The 14,369-nt window shown below is 40.7% G+C and overlaps 1 pseudogene; it reads left to right on the top strand.

Annotated features, from left to right (window-relative positions):
- The first annotated feature begins 4,254 nt into the window (after window positions 1–4,254).
- LOC113052848 (fibroin heavy chain-like) lies at window positions 4,255–13,167 on the top strand (annotated as a pseudogene).
- Window positions 13,168–14,369: the final 1,202 nt, after the last annotated feature.

Genomic DNA, 14,369 nt, shown 5'->3' on the forward strand with positions numbered 1-14,369 from the left:
TAATGTAGGCAAATACAAAATAAACAATTTATGAACATGTTATTACAAATGCCTGCAAAGGGAGCCAAATGCAGTGTAATTGTTTATTTTCATGTCTTCCACATACAAAAAAAATGAGCCTGAACTAAATTATTGATAATTTGCATAAAATAATATGTAACACGTTCCTACATGTGCTTACGTGTTGTTAACGCGTTCCTATGGCGACTGGTGGAAGTGAGAGTAACCGATCGTGTTCCTAATGTGTTGTTGACGTGTAGAAACGTTGTAACATGTAAAAGCTCTTTTACTTCATGTCTTCACATAAATTATATAAACTATGCAGGTTTTTAAAGACATCTCGTGTAAAAAAAATAAATAAATAATAATATATATATATATATATATATATATATATATATATATATATATATATATATTTATATTATACGGCAATAGTACGGCAGACTAAAAAAGACAGTAGCAGGAATGAGAACACTGACATTAGCTCTTCACATTAATTGAATGTGATTTATTAACACCTGTAAAATGCGCTCATGATTCCACCTGGATGCATAAAATTAAATGCATAAAACAGTGTAAATAAACAATATCTTAAAAGAAAGCTTTAAGTAGTTGTACAGCTTGAAGTGTGAAGCTTGTTCTTGTTCACAGTTATGGACTATTCATGGCAGTACAAATGTAATTCACGCATTTATTTGTAATTTAAACTGATGTAAAAAGAGAAAGAGTTGCCTAGACTAAAAACTTATTATATTTCTTATTAAATTCCTCTAGTGGACAGAATTAAGTATTACAGCCTACATTGCTCAGATAAGGTAAGTCAATGGATTTTTTGGGGTGAAAGAATAAGCTCAACCAATAAGAAAAGAAATACCAACGTGAGCCAGATAAATCTGAAGGTCTTTGCTGAGTTTGGCGAGGCTCTAGGTGGAATCAATTACTCTCATGATAAAATTATAATATTAAAAACCTATATTTAAATGTTTAAATATGTTAACTTTCTAAAGCCAACATAATAAAGAAGCCTCAGAGAAACATCAACAAATTTAGTATGTAATTTAGTACAATTTTAAGGCATACTCTCTTCAACCAAAGGGACTTTAATTGTCCCAAACCCTACAAAATGTCTGTCAGTACATTCACTGATTCTAGTTTCTTTTTATGTGAACTGAGTATGCTACATGCTTACATTCATTCATTTAAAATTAATTTCTATAGACTAATAATCGCAATTTGACATATTTATTCAAGTGTCACTCACCTACTTGCCTTTTGATCTAAATAAAAGATGAAAGTGAGAAATGTTAAGGACATATTATCAGCGTTCTGTTCAGCCTATATTCTTGATTGTTATTTCATCTTCACTTTTATTCATGGAGACATATCTGCACTGTTTTTATCAGTGGGACAATATTCAATATTCATTGATACAATATTCATCATTACACAATATTCATTCATTTTATAATTTAGAAATAATCTGCCAGAATACTTAATACCTTAATACCTAAATCTATAATTAGAGGGGTCGTTTCCAAGTCGCAGCAGAACAAATTATGTGCCCAACAACATATTCCTGCTTCAAATATTATGAATTATATGTTATATGTTATTTGTTCTGACTCTGGTTCTGCCTCTCATAATTAAAAGGTCATAATGAAGGAGGAGCAATGTGTCAAAACTGAGATTTCCACAAAATAAAAAACAGCTTGCGGTTTATCTCTCAATCAGATGTGTGTGAAGGTTGTGTTCAAATCACTCAGAACTACTTAGAATAGCCTACAACAGTTTTCTTTAAAGAGTAACTAAACCCTAAACCAACTTTTTTTAGTTAATGATCTGTAAGAATGGGACTTTATTAGTGCTGTGCATTGATTCGAGTAACTTTTTTGACATTTGAGTATAAAGTGTTTTAATTCTACAATGGTGTAAAAACGTCTGAGTGCTGCCCTCTTCAGGTTGAACGGTGGCTACTGCAGTTGATTTTTCCTATTGGATGTTGCTGTGGCAGGTGACGTAAGCAGTTTCCAGCTCACCACGCCCCTGGCAGTATAAAACCATCTTGTTCCGTCAAAATTACTGTAGTGAGTCAGGAGTCGGAATTGCAAGTATTGAAAATTACCAGGATAGACTATTATAGCATCTATTTAGCATAGCATTTATATAGTTATTTAGATAATGTTGTGTAGACTATGTTGTTAATTAGCATAGTTGTTAGTGTAACGTAAGTATTGTTAGAAGCATAGTTAGTAGCATAGTATTGCATCAGTTAGGATAGCTTCAAATTGGCGTAGATTTATCTGTATTTAGTACAGTATTCAGGATGGTACATATGCGTAGTGTTGCTGGTTGCGACAGCCCTGCTGAACTGTATAGTTTTCCAGCAGACTTTAAAATTAGGCACCAGTGGTTGCATGCACTTGGCCTGGAAGATCGCGACTTCCTGCCTAGAGCTGGAGTGTGCAAACTGCATTTTACGCGGGATTGCTTATCCTAAGCAATTGAGGTGGAAATGGGCTTCTCCACACAGCTCATGCTGAAAAGTGACGCAATGTGGGAGTTAAGACCGCAGTTTGAGCCAGCGGCTCGAATTGATATGGCTCAGGCCACAGACACCTCAACATCCTCCACTTCAGGTGAAGCTGGGGGAGAAAAGTCCTCTACTTCAAATGAACGCTGTGTTGCAAAGCTACTTGTGTCACTACAGTCACTCTCCATTTTAGCGACTCTGATAGCAGCTGTCAATCAATCTATTACTGCGGGCCTCAGGTTCACGCCCCACGCACTCAGCCCCGCCCTCGGTTCATCAAAATGCTCTGCCCACTGCTAATTTCAAGACGCTGACGTCACGTCTGGTCGTCACGTGGGTCACCCGCAGAGTAAGATGCTCAAAGCTCAAGATGTTTGGATAGACGTTTGGTTTGACGTTCGAACGGTCGTTAGGTCATTAGATTTTGGCACGGTGTGCGCGCCATAGTGCAATGCCGGTTAGAAATTTTGACCAACTTGATGCTGACACCACATGACTACATCAGCCGCAGCAGTTTCTTCAGAGCGACTGCAGGAGCACTGATGATGATACAGCTGTTTCACGATTGGCCAGATCCACCACATGACTTTGATCATGTGTGTTTCAGGTTAGACGAACCTTTTCAGTTCCAATAATGGAAACAAATCAGTGTTTTTAGAATGGTACAAGCTTTTTTGCTGTAGTCGCAATGTTGTATTGAGTCACGTTTATCATACAACACCGATAAAAGCATATATACCCCATTGTAATTGTATTTAAATAGTATATGATTATATTAAACTTTATTCTTGAAAATATGGCACTGTATTAAGCAATGTGTAAAAACAGTTTATGTTGCTCATGAAAACCTTTCTAAAACATCTGTGTATTTTACAAATATTGGATTTAATTCACTTCATATGTGATACAGTATGGAAACACCGCATGAGAGTGACTAATGGGAGCATTGAGTAGGCTTGTTTGAGATGAGCAAAATCTGTGCATAACCGATCACCGGTGATCACCGCGAGATGCATGCCGGTAAGAAAAGTGTCCGAGTTACGTCCACCTTGCTCTGATGTCATGCTGACGTGTGCCAAAAAAATCTTTCCACCGACTGCGCTGACCAAAAGCATGATGGGAAACGACTGACTGACGACACAGCTTCATGCTCATTGGCTGAGAATGTCAACAGATACATTTTCTCTTTATTCTAAAAATTAGATTACCCTTTTATTTATATTTACATGCGAACTAAACAAAAATAAAACACGTCTAGTGAAGTTAAGAATTAGGATGTGTTTATTTCATACAATTTTTCTTTTTATTTGAATTCTTCCTTATTGTAATTTTCACTTTATTCTATTGTATGTTTGTGTGAATAAATAAATCAATCCATTAAAAATATACATGCACACATCTATATCTAAATGGACTGTTTAGCCATTATGCCTCATCTTTGTGTGGTTTCATCTGAGAAGTGTCGGGGTCTGGCTTAAAACAAGGGAAACAATTCTGAAGAATATTTGCTACAAAACAGCTTTGACTTGCATAGTTTGGAAAAAAATACCATGGATGTGATCTTCACATGATGACAAAACAGTGGTATTTCGATTACATCAACTTCGTCTACGTTTGCTGGCGACAAAACAGCGAGATTCAGGAAGTGTCCGACTTTAAAGGTCTTTTTTGACCCCTCCACTTACTGCAGCCACCTACTCTCGCCTACATTTCAAGCGAGGCAAGGCGCATCTCAAACAAGCCTAATATAAAGAAATGCAGAATCCTCTAGTAATAAGGTTACCTTAATTATTATGACATGGTTTAAAATCATTAGTTCATCCAACCCCAATCAAACACACCTGAACAAGCTAATCAAGGCCTTCCATTCAGATCTCTAGAAAGCTACGGGCAGGTGAGTTTGATCAGGTTTGGATTTGACCTGATCATCTTTGGATCTTTAAAACCCTAATTTACAGAGGTTGATGTTATAGTAACACGTTTATTCATTTTAGTTTTGTTCGCTTCACTGTCTGCTCCTTCTGGCACACCAATTCATTACATTTTCCACCAGAGATCATTGTGGAATCATAGGTTGGGAGGATGACAACTCGAGTTTATTGCTCAATGATTGCTGTTGCTGTTGTGTCTGTTTGGTTACCTGAGCATAACAGATGCTACTCTAGGTGAGAATATCTGTTGATTTCATTACACAGCCTGAAGAAATGGAGAAGTGGTTCTCAGTCTTCGAATATAGGATTGGGAATGGGTAGTATGTTTTAAAATGCTTCTGATTTGAAAATAAATGTTGTTGTTGTTGTTATATTTTTAATTAAGGTTTGGGATGTCTTGGGAAGCTGACGGGTTTGCTGTCCCATCGAGGATTTCCTTCTGATCGAGACTGCTCTGGAGGAATCAAATGTTCTCAATTTCACTGTGAGCCTGTTTCGGTTTTTAATTGATGCTAGGGGTGCTCCAAAAAAAGCCTTTAGACATTATTTTTGGTCAGATGTTGATGAAGTAATACATTTTGCCCTTTTTGTCTTATTCTCTTCTAAAGTTTGAATGCATCCCTTAAGATAAGTATTAAACTCAGGACAGATTTTTGAGAATAAAAAGGAATAATACTTGGACTATTGTTCACGCTGTATGTATATCTTTCTATTCCTAATTAAACTAAATGTTTTGAGCAGTATGTTCATGTGGCATATCGTCTATATGCACAGACTAAAGCTGATTATCTGTGTCCATGCAGTGAAGCCAGGTCAGTGTCCCGACCCGAAGAACATTCCACTGTTTGCTGAAAGCTGTGTCCGTGATGGCCAGTGCCCTGCCACACAGAAATGTTGCCCAACCACTCGTGGCCATGCATGCAGTGAACCAAGCGGCCAGGGCCAAGGAATGGGCCAAGGAATGGGCCAAGGAATGGGCCAAGGAATGGGCCAAGGAATGGGCCAAGGAATGGGCCAAGGAATGGGCCAAGGAATGGGCCAAGGAATGGGCCAAGGAATGGGCCAAGGAATGGGCCAAGGAATGGGCCAAGGAATGGGCCAAGGAATGGGCCAAGGAATGGGCCAAGGAATGGGCCAAGGAATGGGCCAAGGAATGGGCCAAGGAATGGGCCAAGGAATGGGCCAAGGAGCAGTCAGGGCCACGGTCGGTGATGTGGTCAGGGAAACTGTGGACTTTGAAACTTTCATATAAATTTTGCATAACCCCATACTGTAGATCTTTTCAATTCAGTGCACTATTCATATGCCCCCCCCCTTCCTTTTTTGCAAAAACCATTTAGAAAGATTCTTTCCCTCAAATAAAGAAAATTGCTTGATTGAAGAGTTGTCTTATTATTTGGCTGTTTTCTCACAATTGCTTTCTGGCATCAGTGTCTGGCACCAGTCTCCTCCCTGAGACCTGGACATTTAAAAGTGACCTTTGCCAAGTATGGTAACCCATACTCTGAATTGGTGCTCTGCATTTAACCCATCCAAGTGTGCCCACACTGTAGTGAGAAGTGAACACCCACCCGGAGCAGTGGGCAACTATATCTAGCACCCGGGGACCAACTGGGGGTTCAGTGCCTTGCTCAAGGGCACTTCAACCATAAGTATTGAGGGTGGAAGAGAGTGCTGTTCATTCACTCCCCACACACCTACAACTCCTGCCAGCACTGAGACACGAACCAGTGACCTGGGGCCTGTTCTTCGTATGTCGCTAACTCAGTTAGCTGGATTTGAATGTTGACGATTTGGCGTGATCTTGGATCGTTTGGTCATCCAAGGAGCTTCTGTCATAGCAACAGGTCCGTTAACTTAAACCTGCTCGGGAGCAGGCTTATTTCATGTAAACCGGATTAGATCGCTTCTTTTCAACCAGAACTGATACTGAAAATGTCTGCTACCACCGCTACTTTATTACAAGAGTATCATACTGATCCAGGGACAATAATTTAAAATAATTTAAGATTATTTTATTAAATTATATTAAAAATTATTAAAAATAATATAAAAAATGCTACTATAGGCAAATATTTATTTGTCATAAAATTATTACTTCCTAATTGTATTAGAGTCTTACATGTTATACAGATAATAGAGTCGTGCATTGTTTTGAGTGATGACTGCTATTATAAGAGTGGCTTGATGGAGCGCAGGAGATGCAGATAACATGTTATTGACCCTTAAGAAACTTTCATTAATGCTGTCACGTAACAAATCTGTCCAAATATAAAATTAAATTTATAGATAATTTACATTTTTATTTCAATGTAGAAAGACTGCACAACTATTATAAATTGTGAAATCCAAATAATTGGGAATCATGAAAACATTTCTAATAAATAAAAAATAAAAAAGATCTATTATCCGTTTCGTGTATCTATTATAACATTTATGTAGTTTTGTTTGCTTGGCTGTTTCCTTATAAAAGTCCAGAAATTTGTCAAGTTTTTCGTCGGGTGTCGTTTTAAATTATATGACGTCATTACATTGGCGTCTTGCCACCAGCCAATCGCTGCACTGCTGATCATGATTTCGAGTATCGATACATATCCCCTTTTAAGCCAACACATGAACGCGCAATTATCTCTGATAACTCAATCGAGCGATACTAATCATACACAACAGGTGTGTTCGAAGAACCCAATTAGCCGGATCATGATTAGCACGATGATATCATCTTGGATGTGTCATTTGATCTCGGATGTAATAAGCGACGTATGAAGAACAGGCCCCAGGGCTACATGAAGTCGAACACACCTAAAGGGCTTGGGCGCCACATTGCATTCTGGGACATGATGGCCATGTTGATGGCCTTGCGAATGTAAACATACAGCAAGTCGAACGAGAAGCAAAGTTGTGTGATTTACAGTGATACGCTAAATAGGGATGCCAAAGAACCGGTATGTGGAACAAATCGGAACTAACGGGTAGGATCCATATGAAATTCCCAACAAAGAGTGGAGCACTGAGGATGACTTGCAGCCGCACTTTTGCATTACAGATATCTTCGCCTACCTTGTTTGTTTTATGAATGCCTACAGTTCAGAACAGTTTCGAAACTACAAGTCATTGGAGTCTCATGTGCAGTTCACAAATGGATGGGTTCAGGAACTGCAGATCATAAAGCCGGCAAACTGTATACAGTAATACAGTAATCCGGACAAAGGTAAGCTTTGCTCCACCTAGCTGCTAGTTTAGTAACCGTTAGTGCTAAATACCATTCACACATGTACTTTTAATGATGTGTTTCAAAAGTGTAGTTAGAAGCTGTCAACCCTCCCGTTTTTTTCCGGGGTTCTCACATATTTGAGCTCTTTTGCCGCTATCTTCCCGCTTTAATATTTTTCTGTAAAATATCCCGTTAGCCCTTCCATCGGACCTGTCAGTCTCTGTACTGTTGTCCTGTTGCTACCCCCTTGTCCTTCCAGTGAAATAGATGTTTTCAAAGCATCGTTTGCTTACTTGAAAACAACCTTAGCATGATGTTGTCCTTTTTAAGATAGTTTGGTTGTTGTGAGAGCACGATTTCATACCAATCTGTAAGTAAAGTCACATTACACCTAGCTTCACAACTCGCTTAAGGGGCCGTTCACATATCGCACCTTAAAACGCGTGGAAAACACTAGGCGCGCCGCTTTCTCCTTCTCTCAAAAGTGCTCGTGCAGTTGCGCCCCTGAGCCGTCTGCCATTGCTAAGCAACCATGACGTGCTCTCTCCATGAAGACGCAGAAATTTCAGCAAAGGATAAATGGATTTGCAGATCTAAAAATCGCTTGCAGTAGCTCTGCTACTAAATTTATTTCAAAATGGCAATCCATATACAGCTATGATCAGCTGTTCCTTCATCTTGGCTGAGCTTCAGCATTGTTACGGGCAGGGCCAGCTCTAGGTTATTTGGTGCCCAAGGCGAGAGAGACCCCCCCCCACACCCCACCCGGAAAACAACTCCTCTGTTATTCCATAGTTATTCATTTTTTATTTTAAATGTTCACACTCTGTTATTCCATAGTTATTCATTTTTTTTATTTTAAATGTTCACACAACAACTCTTTAAAAGCAATAACCTGAAGGATACAGTAGAAAACAATAGAGAAGCATTAAGATCTCAACCCAAGGACAAGCAGTAATAGTGTTTTCATTTTAGGTTTGGCAAAGTTAGAAAAGATTGTGGGCTATTTACACAAAGAGTGGGTATACGGTGTATACATGCGTATCACGTAGACTACTCCACTGCTGTAACACAGCATGTTGTTGCTGTTAGCTCATAGCCTACCACAAAAAGTTCCTTTGGTAAATTGATATAATAATAATAATAATAATAATGATGCATTTTATTTACTGTTAAGGTGTAAAAGGTTGTTGATCATCCTCGTCTTTATCTCCTCCGGGTAGGCTGTGAGCTTGATGATATAGTCTGCATAAGTTACCTCTGCTTTGGGACCATTTTTCTTCCTCCTCCTTCCTTCGTTTTCGGAAAGCCGATCCCGATAGCTTGGGTGTTCTTTTCATCATAAAAGATTATATATATATATATATATATATATATATATATATATATATATATATATATATATATATAATGATGGGCTTTTACCCCATCATTTAAAGCGCTAAAACCAGCTTTCAGATGTTTTCGCGCCACTCCCAGTTGCTGAGCAACGTGCGTGAGTTTGACAGCTGCCTGTCAGAGTGACTCAGTCGTTTTTTAGGATTGTAAATCATGTAAAAGAAATGGACAAATACAAGCAGTGTGAGGACAGTGCACAGTAAAAGTGTACTGCGTGTGTGCAGCTTTAATAATGCGATACATACATTTAATTAACCTTTTTTTTATACTTTTGCGCCCTTTCCAGCAGATGGCGCCCCAGGCGGCCGCCTGTGTCACCTGTCGGCAAAGCCGGCCCTGGTTACGGGACAGGATGAAGCTGATTGGTTAGTTCTTGTCACATGACTCGCGGTGCACTTGCGGCATTCTGAAAAGTTGATCCGAAAGTCGATGCGGTACGGATGCGCCTGGAAAAAATGAGCGCGTCGCACCGCGTGCACGTCACGCACGCTTTGCTTTCATTATGAGTGCGCATATAGTGCACCTACACTGGAAATAACGAACTTGAGCGTGCAAAAGACGCGATATGTGAATGGCCCGTAATGCAGCAGTTTTGTAGTAAAAATGATTGCTGTCAGCAGAGGGATAGCAACAGAAAGATGAATGTTTAAATTTTCCCGTTTTTGGATGAGTAACCCGGGAAATGTCCCTTATTTTCAAAATTCATTGTTGACTTAAACTATATAAAGTAATATTCAGATGTTATGGTCTCCATGGTTGCGCCTCCAAGAAGGAAAGTGGTGGAAAGTTAATCCATTCTCTTTTTTTCCAAGGCGATTATGTGTTCCGCTATTATACCCCACAATACAGCAACAGTTTACCATGGTTGAAATAGATTTTTAATTAATCAAATTAAGACACACGGCTGAGAGGGAGTGCGTCTAAACACTGCCCAGTAGTCCGAATAGCAATAAAGGAGGCCATCAACATGGTGGCCACGGCAAGTAATGATGTCACAGTGCCCGAGACCTATTGGTAACACAACATGATGGCTATACCACCTGACCACTGCAGATTAATTTCACAGTTGATAATAGGTGCATCCGACTTCACGCAGCACTGCACAAACCGGTCGCAGTATTACTTGAAGCAGTGCATGCCGGTTAGAAATTTTGTCAGACTTTAAATGGCGGCGATGCCACATGACTGTCACGTGTGGCATCAAAGTACAGCAAAAGTGTTCGAGAGCAGCCGGCTGACTTAGCCGCAGCAGTTTCTACAGAGCGACTGCAGGAGCACTGATGATGATACAGCTGTTTCACGATTGGCCAGAATTACCACATGACTACAATCACGTGTGTTTTGGGTAAGACTAACCTTTTCAGTTCCAATAATGGCAACAAATCTGTATTTTTAGAATGGTAAAAGCTTTTTTACTGTAGTCGCACTGTTGTATTGAGTCACATTTATCATACAACACCGATAAAAGCATATATACCCTACTGTATTTGTACATAAATAGTATATGATTGTTAAACTTTATTCTTGAAAATATGGCACTATATTAAAATGTATGTGTATTTTACAAATATTGGATTTAATTCACTTAATATGTGATAAAGTATGCAAACACTGCGTGGGTGTGACTAACGGGAGCAGAGAGTGTCCGGCCTGATGGATCCGTTTTCAACTCTGCCCCCGACTGCAAGTGGCTACTCTAGTTGATCGCCGTCTGTAGCTGTGCTTCAAGTCGAACGCAGCCAGTCAATCACCACTGAAATGCACAATCCTCTGGCAAATAGGCTACCTTAATTATTATAACATGGTTTAAATGCAGCATTCAGTTCATCCAAACCCAATCAAACACACCTGAACAAGCTAATCAAGGCCTTCCATTCAGATTACTAGAAAGCTACAGGCATGTTAGTTTGATCAGGGTTGGAGTTGACTTGATTGTCTTTTGGATCTTTAAAATCCTATTTTACAGAGGTTGATGTTGCAGTAACACATTTATTCATTTTATTGTTGTTTGCTTTACTGTCTGCTCCTTCTGGCACACCAATTCAGTGCATTTTACAGTAGAGATCATTGTGAAATCGTAGGTTTGGAGGATGACAGCTCGAGTGCATTGCTCGATGATTGCTGTTTTATTGTGTCTGTTAGGATACTTGAGCATATCAGATGCTGCTCAAGGTGAGAATATCTGTTGAATTCATTACACAGCCTGAAGAAATGCAGAAATAAGTGATTCTCAGTCTTTGAATATAGGATTGGGAATCGTTAGTAGGTTTTAAAATGCTTCTGATTTGAAGATAAATGTTTCTTTGTTGTTTGTTTGTTTGTTTGTATTTTTTTTTATTTTATTTTTTTATTTTTTTTAAGGTTTGGGAAGCCGTGGGAAGCTGAAGGACTTGCCTGCCCAACGAGGATGTTCTTCTGATAGAGACTGCTCTGGAGGAAGCAAATGTTTTCGATTTCACTGTGAGCCTGATTCCAGTGAGTCATTTTATAATTGATGCTAAGGTCCTCAAAAAAGTGTGTATACATAATCTTTTTTTGGTCAGTTGTTGATGAAAAGAGTAGACAAATTTTTGCCCTTTGTTTATTCTCATCTAAAGTAAGTTTGAACTCATCCCCTTAAGTTTTAAACTTAGGATGGCTTTACAGAATAAACAGGAATAATACTTGGACTATAATTCACGCTGTAGGTATAACTTTATATTCATGAATTAAATGTTTCGTGCTGTATAGTTATGTGGCATATCATCTAAATGCACAAACTAAAGCTGACTGTGTCCATGCAGTGAAGCCAGGTCAATGTCCCGACCCGAAGGACGTTGCACGGTTTGCTAAAAGCTGTGTCCATGATGGCCAGTGTCCTGCCACACAGAAATGTTGCCCAACCACCCATGGCCATGCATGCAGTGAACGCAGCAGCCAGAGCATGGGTCAGGGTCGCGGCGAGGGAACTGTTCACGGTCAGGGAAGCGGCCAGGGTCATGGTCAGGGTGACATTCATGGAAGCAGTCAGGGCAGTGGCCAGGGAAATGGCCAAGGAAGTGGCCAGGGCCAGGGAAGTGGTCAGGGTCGCGGTCAGGGGAGTGGCCGGGGAAGCGGCCAGGGAAGTGGCCAGGGCCAGGGAATGGGCCGGGGCCAGGGAATGGGTCAGAGTCAGGGCCAGGGGATAGGTCAGGGTCTGGGAATGGGTCGGGGTCAGGGAATGGGAATGGGAATGGGTCAGGGCCAGGGAATGGGTCAGGGCCAGGGAATGGGCCAGGGAATGGGTCAGGGCCAGGGAATGGGCCAGGGAATGGGCCAGGGCCAGGGCCAGGGAATGGGCCAGGGAATGGGCCAGGGCCAGGGCCAGGGAATGGGCCAGGGAATGGGCCAGGGCCAGGGCCAGGGCCAGGGCCAGGGAATGGGAATGGGAATGGGAATGGGCCAGGGAATGGGAATGGGTCAGGGCCAGGGCCAGGGAATGGGCCAGGGAATGGGTCAGGGCCAGGGCCAGGGAATGGGCCAGGGCCAGGGAATGGGAATGGGTCAGGGAATGGGAATGGGTCAGGGAATGGGGCAGGGAATGGGCCAGGGCCAGGGAATGGGTCAGGGCCAGGGAATGGGAATGGGCCAGGGAATGGGAATGGGTCAGGGCCAGGGCCAGGGCCAGGGAATGGGCCAGGGAATGGGTCAGGGCCAGGGAATGGGAATGGGCCAGGGAATGGGAATGGGTCAGGGTCAGGGTCAGGGCCAGGGCCAGGGAATGGGTCAGGGCCAGGGAATGGGCCAGGGAATGGGAATGGGCCAGGGAATGGGAATGGGGCAGGGTCAGGGAATGGGTCAGGGCCAGGGTCAGGGAATGGGCCAGGGAATGGGTCAGGGTCAGGGCCAGGGAATGGGCCAGGGAATAGGCCAGGGAACGGGGCAGGGAATGGGGCAGGGCCAGGGAATGGGCAGGGGAATGGGTCACGGCAGCGGTCAGGGAAGTGGCCGGGGCCAGGGCCACAGTCGTTGATGTGGTCAGGGAAACTTTTAACTTTGAAACTTTCATAGGAATAGGCATTTTGCTTATCACCTACTGGAGATCTTTTCAATTCAGTGCTTTATTCATACGCCCCCCCCCCCTTTTTTTGCTGCAGCCGTTAAGAAAGATTATCTCCCTCCTTTCCTCAAATAAAAATAAATTTGCTTGATTGAAGAGTTGTTTGTTATGATTATGTTATGATCATGACTGCTTTCTGGCATCAGTGTTTTGTGCAAGTTCTCCCTGAGACGTGAACATTTAAAAGTGACATTTGCCAAGAACCGTAACCCATATTCTGAATTGGTGCTCTGCACTTAACCCATCCAAGTGTGCACACACACGCAGCAGTGAGAAGTGAACACCCACCCGAAGCAGTGAACAGCTATATCCAGAGCCCGGGGACCAACTTGGAGGTTCAGTGGCTTGCTCAAGGGCACTTCAGCCATGGGTATTGAGTGTGGAAGAGAGTGCTATTCATTCACTCCCCACACACCTACAACTCCTGCCAGCATTGAGACTCGAAACCTATTACCCTCTACCGGACTGAAGCTGAGCCTGAGCCAGACGACTCCAGACTGAACCTTCGGCACAGCGCTCTGCAAACTCATACACCCGGTATAAATCGAGAATATATTTAAGTTTATTCATTTAACAGAAGTTTTCATCTAAAGCTACTCCCAAATTAGCAAAACCACTAAAAGCAAATCATCTTAACTGTATATAACATTAATTTAGCGGATGTTTTTTACTTAAAACTACGTACAATGAAAATAGATATACGACAAAGCAAATGATTTTAATAAAATATCATTTAATTTAATGTAATATTTTATAATAGAATACTTTCATTCGAAACTACTTACAACTTAAAAACTACAACAAAGAAATTAATCTTAATTCAATATAATAAAATATACAATATAAAATGTTGCAAAAGCTAATTTACTATGGTGATTAATCTCAATAAAATAATTAAATTAAATTAAAAACATTGTGATGTATAATATTTACTTTTCATTATATTTAATCTTTTATATATTAATATATTTACATTTTCACTTAGTATGTGTAAGAAATTTATGGTAATAAATTTGGATGTATTAAGCAAATGCTTTTATTCAAAACTGCTTAAAACTAAGGAATGTAACCAAGAGATTAATCTTCATTCAACATAATATATGATATAAATATAATTTAAAGAGCCAGTAAGATGAAAATTCTAAGCTTCCTATCACTGTTTATAAGTCCTGTACAATAGGTTTAAATCCATCCAAGGGTAAAAAAAACATTGTC

This window comes from Carassius auratus, chromosome 33 (genome assembly GCF_003368295.1).
Source record: "Carassius auratus strain Wakin chromosome 33, ASM336829v1, whole genome shotgun sequence".
Taxonomy (NCBI): Eukaryota; Metazoa; Chordata; class Actinopteri; order Cypriniformes; family Cyprinidae; genus Carassius; species Carassius auratus.